The sequence below is a fragment of the Oryx dammah genome, unplaced genomic scaffold, assembly GCF_014754425.2.
Source record: "Oryx dammah isolate SB20612 unplaced genomic scaffold, SCBI_Odam_1.1 HiC_scaffold_24, whole genome shotgun sequence".
Lineage (NCBI taxonomy): Eukaryota > Metazoa > Chordata > Mammalia > Artiodactyla > Bovidae > Oryx > Oryx dammah.
Window position 1 is genome coordinate 37,969,640 of NW_024070208.1, and position 19,472 is coordinate 37,989,111.

Consider the following 19,472-nt stretch of genomic DNA (forward strand, 5'->3'; position numbering starts at 1 on the left):
ATGCTCCAACCAAAAGACACAGATTGGCAGAATGATACACATATATATGCTATCTACAAGAAACCCACTTCAGATCTAGTGATACATATAGACTGGAAGTAAGAGGATGGAAAAATAAATTCCATGAAAATGGGAAGCAAAAGAAAGCTCAGATACCAATCTTATATCAGACAAATTAAACTTTAACATAAGATTACAAAAATAAGGAAGGACATTACATAATGACCAAGGAATCAATCCTAGAGGAAAACATAAAAATTGCAAATATCTATGCACCTAACAAAGGAGTACCTCAATACATAAGATAAACACTAACAGATATAAAAGGAGAAATTGACAGTAACACAATTATAGTAGGACACTTTAACACCCCCCACACACCATTGGACAGATAATCAAAATAGAAAATTAATAAGGATACACAATTTTTAAATGATATATTAGATGAGATGGATCTCAGTGATAGCTTCAGGACATTCTATCCACATGCAGAAGAATACAGTGTCTTCTCAAATGCACTTGGAACATTCTACAGGATAGAGGACATCTTGGGTCAGAAAACAAACTTCAGTAAATTTAAGAAAATTGAAATCATATCAAGCATCTTCTCTGACCACAACGCCATGAGACTAGATATCAATTACAAGAAAAAAAATTGTAAAAAAAAAAAACACACAAACACATGGAGATTAAACAGTATGCTTCTAAATAACTGAGAAGTTACTGAAGAAATCAAAAGGGAAATCAAAAAATTTCTAGAAACAAATGACAATGAAAACACAACTCAAAACCTATGGGATGCAGAAAAACTAGTACGAAGAGGGAAGTTATAGCAATAAAATCCTACCTCAAGAAACAAGAAAAACAATTTAACTTTATACCTAAAACAACTGGAAAAAGAAGAACAAAAAAGCCCCAAAAGGAGTAGAAGCAAATAAATCATTATGATCATAGCAGAAATAAATGAAAAAGAAAACAATAGTAAAGATTAATAAAAAGCTATTTTTTTGTGTGAAGATAAGCAAAATTGACAACACTTTAGCCAGACTCATCAAGGAAAAAAAAATAGAGAAGAATCAAATCAACAAAATTAGAAATGAAAAAAGAGAGGTTGCAACAGACAATGCAGAAACACAAAGGATTATAAGAGACTATTATGAATATCTATATGGCAATGGAATAGATAACCTGGAAGAAATGAACTTATTCTTAGAAAAGTTTAATCTTCCACCGAACCAGGAAGAAATAGAAATTATGAACACTCAATTGAAAGCATTGAAATCAAAGCTGTGATTAAAAATCTCCCCCAAAACAAAAGCCCAGGACCAGATGACCTCACAGGAGATTTCTATCAAATATTTAGAGAAGAGCTAATGCCTATCCTTCTGAAGCACTTTCAAAAAATTGATGAGGAAGGAACACTTCCAAACTCATTCTATGAGCCCACCATCACCCTGATACCAAAACCAAACAAAGACAACAGCAAAAAAAAAAAAAAAAAGCTACAGGCCAATATCACTGATAAACATAGATGTAAAAATCCTCAACAAATTTTAGCAAACAGAATTCAGCAACACATCCAAAAGCTCATACACCATGATCAAGTTAGTTTTATTCCAGGGATGCAAGGATTCTTCAATATACACAAATAAATCAATATGATACAGCTTATTAACAAATTGAAAGTTAAAAAGAACATATGATCATCTCAATATATGTAGAAATGACTTTGAGTGAATTCAGCACCCACTTCTGATTAAAACTCTTCAAAAAATGGACACAGAAGGAACCTACCTCAACATAATTAAGGCCACATATGATAAGCCTACAGCAAACATTATTCTCAAAGGTGAAAAACTGAAAGCATCCCCCCTATGATCATGAACAAGACAAGGGTGTCTACTTTCCCCACTATCTATTATTCAACATGGTTCTGAAACTCTTAACTATAGCAATCAGAGAATAAAAAGAAATAAAAGGAATCCAGGTTAGAAAAGAAGAAGTAAAGATCTCACTGTTTGTAGATGACATGATACTGTACATAGAAAATCCTAATGATAGTATCAGAAAATTACTAGAGCTAATCAGTGATTTTAAGAAAGTTGCAGGATACAAAATCAATACACAGACATCACTTACATTTCTATAAACTAACAATGAAAAATCAGAAAGAGAAATTAAGGAATTAATCCCATTCACCATTGCAACAAAGAGAATAAAATATCTAAGGATAAACTTACCTAAGGAGACAAAAGAACGGTACACAGAAAATTATAAGACACGAACTGAGTGAAAGAAATCAAAGATGATATAAACAGATGGAGAGATAGTCCATGTCCCTGGGTAGAAAGAATCAATATTGTGAAAATGTCTATACTACCAAATGCAATCTACAGATCCCTATCAAATTACCAATGGCATTTTTCACAGAACTAGAACAAAAATTTTCACATTTCATATGGAAACCCAAAAGACCCCAAATAGCCAAAGCAGTCTTGAGAAAGAAGAATGGAGCTGGAGGAATCAACTTTCCTGACTTCAGGTTATACTACAAAGCTACAGTCATCAAGACAGTATGGTACTGGCTCAAGAACAGATATATAGACCAATGGAACAAGATAGAAAGCCCAGAAATAAACCCATGCACCTATGAGTACCTTATTTTTGACAAAAGAGGCAAAAATATACAATGGGACAAAGACAGCTTCTTTAATATATGGTGCTGGGAAAACTGCACAGCTGCATGTAAAAGAACGAATGCAGAACACTTCATAACACCATACACAAAGATAAACTTAAAATGGATAAAAGACCTAAATGTAAGGCCAGAAACTATAATGACATACTCGATGACATAAATCAAAGCAAGTTTCTCTATGTCTCACCTCCTATAGTAATGGAAATACAAACAAAAACAAGTTTAAGTGAGTAAACTTAAAAGCCTTTGCACAGCAAAAGAAACTACAAGCAAGGTGAAGAGACAACACTTAGAATGATAGAAAATAATAGCGAATGAAACAACTGACAAAGGATTAATTTCCAAAATATACAAGCAGCTCATAAAACTCAATACCAGAAAAACAAACACTCCAATCAAAAAGGGGGGAAAAGACCTAAACAGACATTTCTCCAAACAAGACATACAGATGGATAAAAAATATATGAAAGATGTTCAACATCGCTCATTATTAGAGAAAAGCAAATCAAAACTTCAGTGAGATATGACCTCACACTGGTCAGAATGGCCATCATCAAAATGTCTACAAACAATAAATGTTGGAGAGGCTGTGAAGAAAAGGAAACACACTTGCACTGTAGGTGGGATTGTAAATTGATACAGACACTATGGAAGATGGTACAGAGATTCCTTAAAATACTAGGAATAAAACCATCCTATGACCCAGCAATCCCACTCCTAGGCATATACCCTGAGGAAATCAAAACTGAAAAAGACACATGCATTCCATTATTCATTGCAGCACTATTTACAATAGCTAGAACATGGAAACAGCCTGGATTTTCATTGCCAGATGAATCACTAAAGAAGTAATGATATATATACACAATGGAATATTACTCAGCCATAAAAAGGGACACATATGAGTCAGTTCTAATGAGGTGGATGAACCTACAACCTTTCATACAGAGTGAAGTGAGTCAGAAAGAGAAAGTTAAATACTGTATTCTAACACATATATATGGAATCTAGAAAAGTGATACTGAAGAACTTATTTACAGGGAAACAATGAAGAAACTGGCATAGAGAATAGACTTATGGACATGGGGAGAGGTGAAGAGACGTTAAGATGTATGGAACGAGTAACATGAAAAGTTACATTACCATATGTAAAATAGACAGCCAAAAGGAATTTGCTGTAGGGATCTGGAACTCAAACAGGGCCTCTGTATCACCCTAGATGGGTGGGACAGGGAGGGAGATGGAAGGGAGTTTCCAAAGGAAGGGGATATATGTATACCTGTGGCTGATTCATGTTGAGGTTTGACAGAAAACTACAAAATACTGTAAAGCAATTTTCCTTCCATTTAAAAATAAATAAATTAATTAAAATAGCAATACTAATATTTTTATATAATTACATTAAACCATACTGGCCTAAATGTGGCCTGCAGACTAGCCATAAGGGTATCACTTGTGAAACTGTTTAGAAACAGTGTCTTAGGCCTAGTCTCACACTTAAAAAATTATAAGCTGCTTTTTATGTCTCTCTAGGGAACTATATGCTAATTATAGTTTGAGAAGTACTGACATAAATTTATAACTACCATGAGATGTGGCAGTAAGGATAATATTTCTCACCTATTCATAATTTTTATCTGTACTGTGACTGAAAATTGGTTTTGTATTTCAGAGATATACATATGTGTTGGGGTAGAAATGAAATAAGTGCTCATGAAATAAGTTGAACCTATATATATAAACAAACATTCAAAGTTGCTTGGAATCTTTCTTCAAAAGAAAAAGAATAATATTAAAAAAAATTGTTATAATCTAATAAGAACAGAGAGAGTCTGTGATGTTTGAAACAAGACCCAATCCCTCCTGCCTCCTCACAGCCCAGCATAATGGAAACACCAGGTAGCTCTATTCAAGAATTCAGGGCTTTCTAGTCAAGGTCCATTGTGTCTTACTTGTAGGTGAAATGTCACCAGAATTTCTCATCATTTTGTCTAGAGCTTCATATTCTAAATCCCTGATGAGTATGGCCAGGTCAGGGCCTTCCTGTGTACAACCTCACTCATATTTCAGAGGCTTTGCTTCAAAAGAAAACTTTGAGAACATTGAAGCCCTGCATGCACGTGTACAATCTTGTTCAAAATGCAGAGGTTCAACATTGGAAGCTGCAAGTCAAAAATATGGTACACTTTTAAGCTCACCAACTTAAAATTTGAGAACCAGAAGGAAGAGAGAGACCAAAACGTACAGAAAATATTAGAAAAGCTAATGGCTGAAAACTTACAACATCTGTTTCAAAATATTGATATACACAACAAAGGGCTTCCCAGGTAGCACTAGTGGTAAAGAACCTTCCTGCCAATGCAGGAGACCTAGGAGACACATGTTCGATTCCTGTGTCTGGAAGATTGCCTGGAAGAGGGCATGACAACCCACACTGGTATTCTTGCCTGGAGAACCCCATGAACAAGGAGCCTGGTGGGCTAGAATCCATAGGTCACAAAGAAGAGGACATACTGAAACAACTTAGAAGGTTGACACATAACAGAAAAGATTGATGAATTCCAGGTAGAATAACCATGAAGAGATCCACATCTGGATACATTATACTAAAAGACAAAGAAACTTTGTCTTACAAAGGAAGAATAAGATTACTAGGTGACTTCTTATTGGAAACCATGGAAGCACAAAGCCAGTGATATGACACATCCAAATTTCTCAGAGAAAAAGAAAAAATATAATCAAAAAAGAATTTTATACCCAGAAAAACTATAAAATAAAGATAAAATTAAAACAATTTTATGGAAAGTAAACATGAGAGAATTTGTGGCTAGCAAACTTATCTTAGAAGAAATACTGAAGGAAAATCTGTAGATTGAAAGAATTAGAAACATATAGCAATTTTTAATACACATAAAAAAGCAAAAGGCACTACCACAGAGAATTATCCAATTATAAATGAGGATTTAAGTGCCTATTTATTCTTTCTTCTTTTAAGCAATTGAATAAAAAAGGTATATAATTTTATTATTAAGCCTGGAACATAAAAAGGTAACATATTTGCCAACAGCAGCACAAAGGATGTGGTGGGAGAAAATTATATTGGAGTGAGGGGATGACATCAGATGGTAATTTGAATCACAGGAACAAAAACAAAACCAAAGAACCAGGAACAGTAAATTAAAATATTATAACAAACTATGCATATATATTTGCCTTTCTCACTGTCCTCAGTTTCCTTAAAATGCATAAAATTATATAACATAATAATTGTAACAATGCAATGTTTGTTTTATAATATAAATATATGATTACATGCTAGTAGGGTGTAAGGAAAATATCACAAAAAGAGACAGAAATGAAATAGAGCTATGTGGGAATAATGTTTATGTATATCTCACTGGAATTAAATTAAATTTATACTAATTAAATTAGTACAGATCTGAAGTAGACTGGTTTCTCCAGCTGCCACAGTGGTAAAGAATCCTCCTGCCAATGCAGGAGACATGAGAGATATGGGTTTGATCCCCAGGTCAGAAAGATCCCTGGAATAGAAAATGACAATCTGCTCCATCATTCTTAACTAGAATTTCCCTACAAGCCATAGTTTTTTTGTAGTTTCTCATTTCCGTATGCAAAAAACCAATGTTCAGTATTATTCATTTATGGGAAAACAAATCCTTCCATCAAATTCTCCTTCACAATATATCCATTGTTTTTCTGCTACTTGTCCGTGCCAAACTCTATAATTAGTTGCCAACTTAGTTTGGCTTTATTTTTTCATGTCCTGTTCATTATTCAACACACTCCAATCAGGTATCCAGCTGTATGAATTTTTAACCATTATAATTTTATGATTCCAAATTACATAAACATTTGAAAAATTTAGTCTTCATCTTACTGTACCATTTAGCAGCATTTGAGGCAGTAGATCACTCTTCTTTAAACAGTCACCTCTCCTGCCTATCCTTGTTTTCATTCTACTCTATGATTGTTTCTTCCTGTCTCACTTGCTAATTCTAATTTACATATCCAAATTAACATTTTGGAGTTTGCATTGCTTGCCCCTTAGTTTCAGACTTCTTATCCTCTGTCTCTGTAATCTCCTCCTTTTCTATTTACATGTGTTTAAATACTATGCAGACACTATACAGGTGATTCAAGAATATATATCTATCTACATTCTCTAATAGGATTTTCTTCTTGACAACTCCACAACAGTAGGCCAATATTATTTCAATGTTGTGTAATCAATATTATCTCTTTATTTTCTCTTGTTAACTTGTTCTTCTCTCAGACATACCCATGTCAGCAAATAGTAGTAGGTTTCATTCAGTGGTTCAAATCCAGTATTAGTTATGTTGAACCATCCTCATGTCTTCACAACTCTATATCTAAAATATATATAAACTACATTTATTTATTTTAATATCCAGTGACATGCTGTTAGTTCATTTCATGATTACTACCATACAGTATTATATTCTCTGTCTAGCACCCAGAATGAGTTTTATGAAATAAACTGTATCATGCTACTCTCAACTTAATCTTCAGTATCTTCTTTCTGGACTTAGGCAAGAGTTAGCATGTTAGTCCTTCCCATAGCTGAAAAGTTCATGCTTTATATACCCTCTATCCTCGGTTCAGTATCATCTAACTTCTAGTCTTCTGTTGGCCCTTTAGAATTTAGCTATAATGGCCTTATCTATCCTGTTTTCTCATATACATCAAACAGTTTTCTTTTCATAATCTTCACACAGATTATTTAAATCTACATTAAAAGCTTTCACTACTAGACTTTTATTTATTTTTTAATATAAATATATTTATTTTAATTGGAGGGTAATTACTTTACAATATTGTATTGGTTTTGCCATACATCGACATGTGTACCCCTGTGGTGGATTCACTGCTACTAGATTTTAGGATAACAGAAAGAGAATTATTAAGACAATAATCAGTAAGATCATTAAAATAATGGTAGGTGCTTGTTAAATAATCCCGTTCCTATGAGATAAGTGTCAAAATTCTCGGCCTGTTTGGAGATAGGGAGCCTTTCCTTGCATCTGCAAATGATGGAAAATTTATTGATCTATTGTATTTAAAATAATATACCTATATTTTGAGGATAACTGGGTTCATAGGTAATTCAAAACACTGTAGGTCAGGAGGGATAACAGTGGACTGGAATAAGAAACTAGAACGCTGGTAGAAAGCAAACCATATACATTCTGCGTCTATCTTTCTGCACTCACATATTCTCTCAATTTTATCTTTGTGTCTAGCTCATTATAAATATTTAGTTAATATTTCTCTAAATATTTGTCTTTATTTTTCCTGGTTCATGGTGGGAGAAACCTGCCTCACATTGTGCAAATTCTTAGGTCAAATAAATCTCAAAAAATAAGTTGATTTCTGATCCTCACTTACAAATTTGGAGGAAAGAGTAACTGACAGCCACAATATGAATTAACAATTCATTTCTCTTCTGATCAACTATGATCTGTTGGGTATAATTTTATAAAATCAACAATGGAGTCAAACTTTTTCCTCTCAGGAGAGTTTTTATAAAATGGTTATCATGTGTTGGGCACATATACCAAAAAGAACTCAATGTAAACTTCTACAAATATAGTTCAAATACACATTTTGCTTTCATCTGTCACCATTTCCTTCCTAAAACTCTAATTATATAATTGACTTTCTATTGTAGAAGTCAGCTTATGAGTAAATGATCAATTTGGAAAATGTTTTCATTTGAGATTAAAGTACTCATGAACATCTGGACTTACATGGAAAATACAAAAAAAAAAAAGATGGATATGCAGGACATATCAATAAAATCCTTACATCATTCTATATCAATTCTTACAACATTATATATCAATAAAATCCTTACAACAGCATTTATGATGTATTCCTCCTTTATGTGTATGCTTGTTCAATATTAAGTTGTCAAGAGACCCTGTCACATATTTATCTTGCATTTTCTCTGTGGTTACTGATATTGTCAAGTATCTTATACCCACCTGTCAAAACCCAATAATGCTTCTAACATATGAAGTAGTTCTGAAGACTTCCTCAAGCCTTCCAAATTTATCTATCATTTGGGATTCTTCTGTTGTTTTGTTGGACACCTCACAGTTTTCCTGATCATATAATAAAAATAAGACCCTTAACATACTCTGTACAAAGCAGATACACCTTTTACTCGGTACTTTAATTCTTTGTGACATCTCTGCTCAGAGTTTCTTGTATTTTTATGCCTATCAAAATCCTTCTTCAAATCTCAAATTAAAAGTTATTACTTTTTCAACATCTCTTTTGAAAACTCAATGTTAAAAATAATCTAAGATTAACTGTTTCACTTTGCTGTATACATGAAGCTGACACAACATTGTTAATCAATTATACATTTTTATAATTTTATTAAAAATTTATAATTATATATTTATAAAATTTTATGATTTTATAAAAATTATAAAATTAACAAAATAATTACTACCTATTTGTAATATTGTGATTTTTAAATTGAACTTATACCAAAGTTTTTCTTTATACATGGTCTGGAATTCTGAATAAATATGTACCAGTATTTTCTCTTTCACACGACTATTCCTTTGCAAATAGGAAATGGTTTTCTTTCCATGTAACTATGGTATCTGTCACAAGGCAGGCACTTAGCCAATGCTTAGTGAGTGAATAAATTGCTTTCATTTTCAGCATAAAGTAAAAGAGCCTCATTATGAGACTGTACTCATGTAGATTTGGAATATTAGGAATAAAGATTCTTATTAGTGTTAGAGGATAATTTGACATATTGCAAAATTGGAATATTTTTAATAGAAACTCTTCAACTTTATATAATTATATTACTCCTTAAAGATGACCACATGGTAAAAATTATAATCTGTATCATTTGATAGCAGTCCATTCTGAAGGAGATCAGCCCTGGGATTTCTTTGGAAGGAATTATGCTAAAGCTGAAACTCCAGTACTTTGGCCACCTCATGCGAAGAGCTGACTCATTGGAAAAGACTTTGATGCTGGGAGGGATTGGGGGCAGGAGGAGAAGGGGACGACAGAGGATGAGATGGCTGGATGGCATCACTGACTCGATGGATGTGAGTCTGAGTGGACTCTGGGAGTTGGTGATGGACAGGGAGGCCTGGCGTGCTGCGATTCATGGGGTCACAAAGAGTTGGACACGACTGAGCAACTGAATTGAACTGAACTGAACTGAGGGGAAGGGTAGCCAAGTAACAAACATACATATTCCAAAAAATCAAATATTACAAAATAAAAAACATTATGGATTTAGGATGACAAGTAGTGAAAAAAAATCTAAATTCCATCCATGATAGAATGACAAGTTTTGTGGATAGAAGAAAGCACTAAATGTAGCATATTTTAAGTTCAGTGAACTTTTGAGTGTTTTTCTGAATGATATATGTATTTTGAAGGTGGCAAATGTGGTCTTAATTATTATGCTCTCAGATAAAAGATTGCAGGAATGATAGATAGTTGTTCACTTCTGAATTGAGAGTCCTATCTAGAACTTATCAATTGGTGGTCTACAAGCTAATGACCTCAGGTCAAGATTAACCTAATTAATCTTTAACCTCTAAACATTCTAAATTTGTGTAGGGGGAACAGGGTAGGGGAGAGGGAAAAAGCAGTATTAAGAATAAGTTTAAAAACTATCATTTACTAAACAGTATGTGTCTCCAGTGGAGGAAAACAATAGAATGAGAAAGACCAGAGATCTCTTCAAGAAAATTAGAGATACCAAGGGAACATTTCATGCAAAGATGGGCTCAATAAAGGACAAAAATGGTATGGACCTAACAGAAGCAGAAGATGTTAAGACAGAGCAAGAATACACAGAAAAACTATACAAAAAAAGATCTTCATCACCCAGAAAACCATGATGATGTGATCACTCAACTAGAGGCAGACATCCTGGAGTGCAAAGTCAAGTGGGGAAGTCCCATTACAAACAACTTATGAAGTCCCACTACAAACAAAGCTAGTGGAGGTGATGGAATTCCAGTTATATCAAATCATAAAAGATGATGCTGTTAAAGTGTTGCACTCAATATGCCAGCAAATTTGGAAAACTCAGCAGTGGCCACAGGACTGGAAAAGGTCCATTTTCATTCCAATACCTAAGAAGGGCAATACCAAAGAATGTTCAAACTACTGCACAATTGCAATCATCTCACACACTAGCAAAGTAATGCTCAGAATTCTCCAAGCCAGGCTTCAACAGTACAGTTTAATGAGAACTTCAAGAAGCTCAAGCTGGATTTAGAAAAGACAGAGGACCCAGAGTTCAAATTGCCAAAATTCTTTGGATCATGGAAAAATCAAGAGAATTCCAGAACAGCATCTACTTCTGCTTTATTGATTACCCCAAAGCCTTGACTATGTAGACCACAACAGACTGTGGGAAATTCTTCAAGACATGGGAATACCAGACCACCTGACCTGCCAACTGAGAAACCTATATGTAGGTCAAGAAGCAACAGTTAGAACTGGACATGGAACAATGGACCGGTTCCAAATTGGGAAGAGTATGTCAAGGTTGTATATTTTCACCCTGCTTATTTAACTCATACACAAAGGACATCATGAGAAATGCTAGGCTGGATGAAGCATAAGCTGAGATCAAGATTGTTGGGAGAAATATCAGTAACTTCAGATATGCAGATGAAACAACAAACAAAGTTCTATCTAGTCAAAGAGCTATGGTTTTCCCAGTAGTCATAATGAATGTGAGAGTTGGACTATTAAAAGAAAAAAAAAAACAACTGAGCACCCAATAATTGATGCTTTTGAACTGTGGTCTTGGAGAAGACTCTTGAGAGTCCTTTGGACAGCAAGGAGATCAAACCAGTCAATCCTAAAGGAAATCAATTCTGAATATTCATTGGAAGACCTGGTGCTGAAGCTGGAACTCCTATGCTTTGGCCATCTGATGTGAAGAACTGATTCATTGGTAAAGACTCTGATTCTGGGATAGACTGAAGGCATGGGAAGAAGAGGGCAGCAGAGGATGAGAGGGTTGGATGGCACCACCGCCTCGATTGACATGAGTTTGAGCAAGCTCCAGGAGTTGATAATGGACAGGGAAGCCTGGCATGCTGCAGTCCATGGGTTCCCAGAGTCAGACACGACTGAAGGACTGAATTTAACTGATGTGTCCCCAATATATCTGCATTACCTCACTTATCTTACATTATTTGAAATATTTGATTTATTATTTCTATCCTTCCTAGAGAAAACTCTGGAGTTTTGAAAGTAAAGAAAGCTAATATAAATCATATCTGTAGTACAGGACAGAGCCAAGATTTGAGTCAGGTCTGTCAGATTCAGAAACGAGGGATTTTTAGCCATTATGCATTTAGCATCTTCTGAAAGAAAATGAATTATGCAATAAAGTTTTTTTTTTTAATTATTCTTGCTTTTTTCCAGTACCAGTTACTCATAATGGTATATGCCTGTCAATATTATTGTTGTTTTATTTGCACTAATTTTTTTATTGTTACTTTTAGAGAAAGGGATGAAGGTAGAGCAGCCATCTTACATGAATCTCTTTCATACTTTCCTAAATCACACAAACCAATTTAGATGGCCTAAAAACAAACAAACAAAAAAAATCACAGAATGGATGACATTTGTGGTGGATTTGTATTGTGTTCATTTATTCATATTTAACTTTTGTTTGCTAAAATATCCTTCCCTGCAGAGCCTAGGATAAGTCTAGACCATATTCTGTATGAGATTTGAAAGACAGAGGTGAAATAGCTTCATTCTTCTTCTCTTCATCTGGTCTGAGGAGAGCACTGGATACTGTTGACTTCAGGTTTGTGTTGTGTGTGATCTCATCTTGTTGACCTGCAACAACTCCAGCTCTTGCTGTTCTCCTGGATCAGATATGTATCAGTTTCATGAAGAAGGCAGTTGGATTCTCCTAAAAGACATCTGCATCATCTAGGCCATCATCTTGAAAGCAGGAATAGCTCTCTGTGAATGATGTCAGATTCGTGATCTCTGAAGAAGAAGATTTAGTTTTGGGACCAGGCTTGAACACTCAAGAGTTTTATGTAGCAGAGTTTTGTTAAAGTGAAAGAAAACAGAGAAAGCTTCTGACATAGACATCAGAAGAGGGACAGAGAGTGCCCTGCTCACTAGTCTTAGCAAGGGAGCTATATATCTTATTACAGTAAAGGGTCTTACCAGATCCACAATATAAGATAACAGGATTAGAACTAATAGAAAGATCTTACCAGACTCATTCCCACAACATACATCTTAAGATAATAAGATTATTCAGAAGGTTCTTGTTAAGGAGAAATATATCCTTAAGCAAGATACATTGTTATATTGACTAAGACAAAGCAAGGGAAAAAAAAAAAAAAACAACTCCTTATCAACCTACTTCAGGATGAGCTGTCTCAATTTCAAGTACCAATGTTTCCTTCTTTCTCTCCTTTCATGTCCACCTTAACTTTCCAACCACATGTCTGCCTACTTCAGGCTGCCACAGACACAAACAGAATGTCCACAGATTGTTTAATCTGTCCCCACAATTATCTGAATCAAATCTGTATAGTGAGTTTCTTATTGTATAAAACTTCTTATGATTCTAATACCCTGATCAAATCATGACTGAAATATCTCTGATTTGATCAGAGTAATAGAATCATAAGAAATTTTATACAATAAGAAACTCATTATACAGATTTGATTCAGAATTTGGGCTTCCCTCATAGCTCAGTTGGTAAAGAATCCTCCTGCAATTCAGGAGGTGGTGATTTCCTTGCTAAGTCATGTCCAACTCTTGTGACCCCGTGGACTGTACTCCACCTGGCTCCTCAGTCCATGGGGTTTTCCAGGCAAGAATACTGGAGTGAATTGCCATTTTCTTCTCCAGGGGCTCTTCCAGATCAAGGAATCAAACCCAGGTCTCCTGCATTATAGGCAGATTCTTTATCGACTGAGCTACGAGGAATGCCAGGAGACCCCAGTTCAATTCCTGAGTTGGAAAGATCCACTGGAGAAGGGATAGGCTACCCATTCCAGTATTCTTGGGCTTCCCTTGTGGCTCAGCTGGTAAAGAATCTACCTGCAATGCAGGAGACCCGGGTTCAGTCCCTGGGGTGTGAAGATCCCCTGGAGAAGGGAAAGGCTTCCCACTCTAGTATTCTGGCCTGGAGAATTCCATAGATTATATGGTTCATGGGGTCGCAAAGAGTCGGACATGACTGAACAACTTTTACTTGACAAAATTGACTGTGGAAAATTATTCAAGAGATGGGAATACCAGACCACCTGACCTGTCTCCTGAGAAATCTGTATGCAGGTCAAGAAGCAACAATTAGAACTGGACAAGGGACAAAAGACCAGTTCAAAATTGGGAAAAGAGTACACTGAAGCTGTATATTGTCACCCTGCTTATTTAACTTATATGCAGAGTACATCACGAGAAACTCTGGGCTGGAAGAAGCACAAGTTGGAATCAAGATTGCCTGGAGAAATATCAATAACCTCAGATATGCAGATGACACCACCCTATGGTGGAAAATGAATAAGAACTAAAGAGCCTCTTGATGAAAATGAAAGAGAAAACTGTAAGAGAAGAGTGAAAAAGTTGACTTAAAACTCAACATTCAAAAAACTAACATCATGACATCTGATCCCATCACTTCATGACAAATAGGTGGGTAAACAGTGGAAACAGTGAGAGGCTTTATCTTTTGGGGCTCCAAAGTCAATGCAGATGGTGACTGCAGCCAAGAAATTCAAAGACCCTTGCACCTTGGAATAAAAGTTATGACCGACCTAGACAGTATATTAAAAGGCAGAGATATTACTTTGCCAACAAAGGTCCATCTAGTCAAATCTATGTTTTTTCCAGTAGTCATGTATGGATGTTGGACTATAAAAAAAGTTGAGTGCTAAAGAATTGATGCTTTTGAACTGTGGTGTTGGAGAAGACTCTTGCAAGTCCCTTGGAGTGCAAGGAGATCCAACTAGTCCATCCTAAAGCAGATTAGTAGTGAATATTCATTGGAAGGACTGATATTGAAGCTGAAACTCCAATACTTTGGCCACCCGATGTGAAGAAATGACTCATTTGAAAAGACCCTGATGCTGTGAAAAATTGAAGGCTGGAGGAGAAGGAGCCAGCAGAGGATGAGATGGTTGGATGGCACCACCAACTAAATGGACATGAGTTTGAGTAAACTCCAGAAGTTGGTGATGGATAGGGAGGCCTAGCATGCTACAGTCCATGGGGTCCCTGAGTCAGGCCTGACTGACTGACTGAACTGAACTGAACTGAATTAACAAAATTTAGTGATTGAATTCCTATAAAATTTCATGACATGATCAGGAGTAGCCAGCTCATCAACTGGTATGAATCTGACACAAAATAGGCAGATATTGTCATCTGTCATCAAAATAGGCCTTTGTTGTCAATGTAAAAAAACATGTTTCAAACTATAATTCAAGCCAATAAATGTGGAATAAATAATAGAGCCATAAAATCTGTTTTTCAAAGGCTAATAAAATAATTGCTTCAGATAAAGATTGCTAATTGGTAAAAAAATGTTAAATGAAATGTTAAGAAAGGAAGAAATGTTAAGAAAGAAGGTGGACATGGAAGCTTGTTGCCACCACTCTGACTTGCAGATCATTCTTCATATCACAAGAGGGAAAACCAGATCTATATGCCCCCTTAATATGATGTAATATGAAGTTCACAACACCAGTCATGATGTATTCTTATGCAAGATATTAAAACACAAATTTTAGTTTATAAGAATATGGGAAATATAAAAAAAGTGTGAAAAAATATGAAGAAATAAAAGTTCAGAATGTGAGACATTCTCTAAGATAACTTACACAGTTTTTTCAAGTCAATCTTATGGAGGAGAAAACACTCAAGAGACATAGTAATTGAACACATTGTATACACTTCTTTTGAAAACTTACATGAATAAACAAATAAAAAATAACTAAAGAGATTACTCAGATATTTTAAAAAATAATGAATGAGATATTAATGTTAATCTTTCAGTTATAATATATCCTGTGTTTATCAAATAATTATTTTTTAAAAGATGAATAATGAAATATCTAAGGTGAAAAACATGATCTGGTCTTAAAATTTTCTTATCATCATCATCATTAACATATATTAGATGAAGCTGGTTTTAGAAAACGTTGAGAGTTATTGAAATTGCATGATAAACATAAAAATATTTCTTGTCTTATTATATTTAATTTTGTTGGATATAGGAAGGATTTCACAATAAAATTTTAAAGATAGTTTTATGAATAAATTGGCTTCAGCAACAGAAAGAAAGAGAAACCAGGAAACTATCCTACTCTTGCTTAGAATCAATCCATATTGATAGAATTATAAGAAAAGAATGGATAAGCCTCAAATAGGAATATGTTGACTTGTAGACATTACACAAAATAATTTGTCTTCATTTCTTCAAAAACTGCAATATAAATTTTTTTTTTTTAAGTATAAGTAGAAAGTTAAAAATTATTTTAGGATTTTGATTCATAACTTTTAAATTTCCTAAATAAAGAATCATAATGTTCATTTAGTTCAGTTCACTCACTCAGTCGTGTCCAACTCTTTGTGACCCCATGAACCACAGCATGCCAGGCCTCCCTGTCTATCACCAACTCCTGGAGTCCACCCAAACCCATGTCCATTGAGTCGGTGATGCCATCCAACCATCTCATCCTCTGTTGTCCCCTTCTCCTCCTGCCCTCAATATTTCCCAGCATCAGAGTCTTTTCAAATTAGTCAGCTCTTTGCATCAGGTGGCCAAAGTATTGGAGTTTCAGCTTCAACATCAGTCCTTCTAATGAACACCTAGGACTGATCTGCTTTAGGATTGACTTGTTAGATCTCCTTGCAGTCCAAGGGACTCTCAAGAGTCTTCTCCAACACCGCAGTTCAAGAGCATCAATTCTTCTGCACTCAGCTTTCTTTATAGTCCAACTCTCACATCCATACATGACCACTGGAAAAACCATAGCCTTGACTAGATGGACCTTTTTTGGCAAAGTAATGTCTCTGCTTTTTAATATGCTGTCTAGGTTGGTCATAACTTTCCTTCCAAGGAGTAAGCGTCTTTGAATTTCATGGCTGCAATCACCATCTGCAGTGATTTTGGAGCCCAGAAAAATAAAGTCAAGCCACTGTTTCCACTCTTTGCCCATCTATTTGCCATGGAGTGATCTCAGTTTTCTGAATGTTGAGCTTTAAGCTAACTTTTTCATTCTCCTCTTTCACTTTCATCAAGAGGCTCTTTAGTTCTTCACTTTTTGTCATAAGGGTGGTGTCGTCTGCATATCTGAGGTTACTGATATTTCTCCTGACAATCTTGATTCCAGCTTGTGCTTCCTCCAGCCTGGCATTTCTCATGATGTACTCTACATAGAAGTTAAATAAGCAGGGTGACAATATACAGCCTTGACATACTCCTTTTCCTATTTGGAACCAGTCTGTTGTTTCATGTCCAGTATCTTTCAGTTAAATGTACGTAAAATTAATTTGTATTCCTAAGCTATAAATATTGCAAATATATAAAGAATTTGGAAGAATAAAATAATATACATAATGCATATACATCGTGTATTAATACATTATACATAATATACATGTGTACATTATATACACATAGTATATATTATATAACCTATACATATATGCATTTTGTTTATATATCATGTGCTTGTAATAAAATATACATATACATGCATTATATATGAAATTTTACACAATTAAATAACAAGATAATCTCCTTATTTCTACAATTTATTGAGATTCTTCAGGTAGGCCTCAGCTTCTCCAGTGATTGAAGGATTAAAGTAGATGTCCAAAACATTCTAAGGTTTGCACAAAGAAGGAAAACTCTCTCTCCTCTACTTTTTTTTTTCTTCCTGTTATTCTTCCGTAATGTTTTGCCAGATATATAATTCTACTAGGTGCTTCAATGTGGCATAAGTATTCTTAAAATTTGCTGTAGTGAGAAACACAAAGATAATATGTTTTTTTCTAGCTCTAAATGAGTGGCTTGCTGCTGCAAATCTGTGTCCTGACCCTGACATGTAGAAAGATTGTAAAAGGGAGGAAGAGAAATGAATCAAGCTAAGTATTTTCAAAATAGCCTTTGAAAATGTTCCTGAAAAAAAAAAAAAAAAAGTGAAGCAAGTGTTTATGTCTTTGCCCCAGGCCATTTAGAAGTCATTAAACAACATTATGGGTATTTTAAAAATTGTATAGAGATTAGTTCAGTTGCTCAGTCATGTCCGACTCTTAGGAACCCCATGGATTGTAGCATGTCAGGCCTCCCTATCCATCATCAACTGCCAGAGTTTACTCAAACTCATGTCCCTTGAGTCAGTGATGCCATCCAACCATCTCATTCTCTGTCGTCCCCTTATCCTTCTGCCTTCAATCACTCCCAGCATCAGTGTCTTTTCAAATGAATCATTTATCATCAGGTGGCCAAAGTATTGGAGCTTCAGATTCAGCATCAATCCTTCCAAAGAATATTCAAGACTTAATTCCTTTAGGATGGACTGGTTGGATCTCCCTGCAGGCCAAGGGACTCTCAAGAGTCTTCTCCAACACCACAGTTAAAAAGCATCAATTCTTTGGTGCTCAGCTTTCTTCACAGTCCAACTCTCACATCCATACAGGATCACTGGAAAAAACCATAGCCTTGACTAGATGGACCTTTGTTGGCAAAGTAATGTCTCTGCTTTTTAATATGCTGTCTAGGTTGGTCATGGCTTTTCTTCCAAGGAGCAAGTATCTTTTAATTTCTTGGCTTCAGTCACCATCTGCAGTGATTTAGGGCAAAAAAATTACTCCATATTTTAATCTAGATTTGCTTTGATCATGAAAAAAAACCCTTTGTACACAAAATTAGTGTATCTGCTTGTAGAAGACAGCATATAAAATGGCCCCCAGTGAATGTGAACTCCAGCTATCCATGCCCTGGTGTAATCTCTCCCCACTTCTGTTGTGGTCTGGATCTATCAACTCACCTCTAATGAATACACCATGACAAGAATGAAGGATGTCTCTTCTGAGAAAACATTACTAACAGATGTGGTCTCTGTCTTAGGTGTATGTTTTTGTTTGCTTTCTTGTTTTATCTGAACTAAGCTAACTGTCAAGTGATGACTGTCCCATAGAGCATGTAGAACTATGAGAGGTTCTGGGGAAAAACTACAGATGAACTGACATGTTTAGTCTACAAAATCTTGAGGATCTGAAGTTTGTAAATAAGAACAAGAATGGGCTTAACAATTAATCTCCATTGAGGTGTACATGAAACCATAGCCCACAGTGATATGCCGATTGCAGTCTTATGAGAGACTTGATCCAGAGTCAAAGAGATAAACCAGATGCAGATTTATAACTACAAAGTGTATAATATTATAACTCGCTCTAAGCTACTAAATTTGAGGTAAATTGTTAAGCAGTTATATATTACTAGTATCTGGCTGCTCTTAAATATACATTGGCCAGTGTAGAAGTCATTGCATTTTAACTAGTAATCATAAGGTTTTAGTCCTTTTAATGTATGGTCTATATCTCAAAGTTGAAGAGAAACTTGAAAGTCATGTGATCAACTTATTTTCAAGTCATCTAACATAAAATTCTTGTACTTAGCTGTTCACAAATCTTGTCTCCCTTTCCTTCTGGGGACACAGCTCCACTAGACTCTTA

The 19,472-nt window shown here is 35.1% G+C and overlaps 1 long non-coding RNA gene across 1 annotated transcript; it reads left to right on the forward strand.

The window, feature by feature from the left end:
* Positions 1-403: 403 nt before the first annotated feature.
* On the forward strand, positions 404-19,149 carry LOC120882995. The gene is made up of 3 exons (XR_005725638.1): positions 404-501; positions 18,400-18,410; positions 19,139-19,149. It is a non-coding gene; the product is annotated as an uncharacterized LOC120882995 (long non-coding RNA).
* Positions 19,150-19,472: the final 323 nt, after the last annotated feature.